This window comes from Plasmodium reichenowi, chromosome 6 (assembly GCF_001601855.1).
Source record: "Plasmodium reichenowi strain SY57 chromosome 6, whole genome shotgun sequence".
In the NCBI taxonomy this organism is placed as follows: domain Eukaryota; phylum Apicomplexa; class Aconoidasida; order Haemosporida; family Plasmodiidae; genus Plasmodium; species Plasmodium reichenowi.
The window spans coordinates 480,523-481,966 of record NC_033651.1 but is presented as its reverse complement, the minus strand read 5'-3'; positions in this window follow the sequence as shown (position 1 = coordinate 481,966).

Sequence of the window (1,444 nt, the reverse complement as noted above, 5' to 3'; positions counted from 1 at the left end):
TATATATATATTAGTTACACACAAAAAAAAAAAAAAAAAAAAAAAAAAAAAGGAACATATGTATAATATAAATTTTAAAGAACAAAAATAAATAAACACGCACGTATAATGTTTAACAAAGAAAAAAAATTAATATATATATAAATATATATATATATATATATGTATATATTTTATTTACTTTATTTACTTACATTTTTATCTTTTTTTTCTACATATTTTGAATTCTCGATATTATTTTAAACGGACAAAAAAGAAAAAGAAAAAAAAAAATGGTCATGTGGTAAAATATGTAAGGGTTGAAAAAATTATAAAAAATATATTTAAAAATTTACTATATGAAGAATGAAAAAAAAAATAATATATAAATATAAAAGTAAAAAAAAGAAGAAGAAAAAAAAAAGAAAAAAAGAAAAAAAAAGTTAGATCATCAATGTTAATTTTATAAATATGTTGATTTTCTTAAAACATATTCATTTTTCTATACATGTTCATAAAAAGGCACAAAAGGAGAAAGGATAAATTTTAAAAAGAAAAAGAAAAAAAAAATTTACATATATATATATATATATATATATATATAATATATATATATGTGAATTTTTTTTGTTTTGTACAAATTAAGAAAAAGAAAGAATATTTTTTTTAATATGTTCTTTTATACCAGCATCATTTAATATACAGTTCATTATATTATATCCCTATTCGGAACATATAGAAAATAAATAAAAAAAAATAAAATAATACATATATATAAATATATATATATATATATATATATATATGTACACCCTTGTGTGTAGTCATATACATATGTGATTATGTTGTAATCTTATTTATTCTTTAAAATAACTCACGAATTATTTTAATTTTTCATTAGTTTTATCTTTTAAATTACAAAAAAAGGAAATAAATTTTACATAACAAAAAAAAAAGAAAAAAAAAAAAACATTCATTGTATAACCGTATTATATATATATATCATGTACCATTACCGTTTTTATAATTTCCCAAAATTGTATTGCTCTCTTGAGGAATAACAAAGAAATATATTTTTTGAATATGCTTCTTAATTTATTATAAAGAAAAAAAATTATACATATTAAAAATCTTCTTATAATGTAACATATTATTTTATGACATTCCCTTTTGTAATATGATCAAAAAATTGGAGAATTAAAAAATAAATAAATATTTATATAAATATATTACATATATATGTTTGTACATACATCAATGTTTATATATGCAAATATAAAATTAAAGGCTTAATTAATCATTAAACTAATTTATTAAACATGAACAAAATGAAAAATTAATATGATAATATATATATAATATATATATTATTTATATTTTTACAAAAATTTCCCTTTTCCTTTTTTTTTTTTTTTTTAAATTTTTCATCGACTTATATATATATATATATATTATATAATTATAT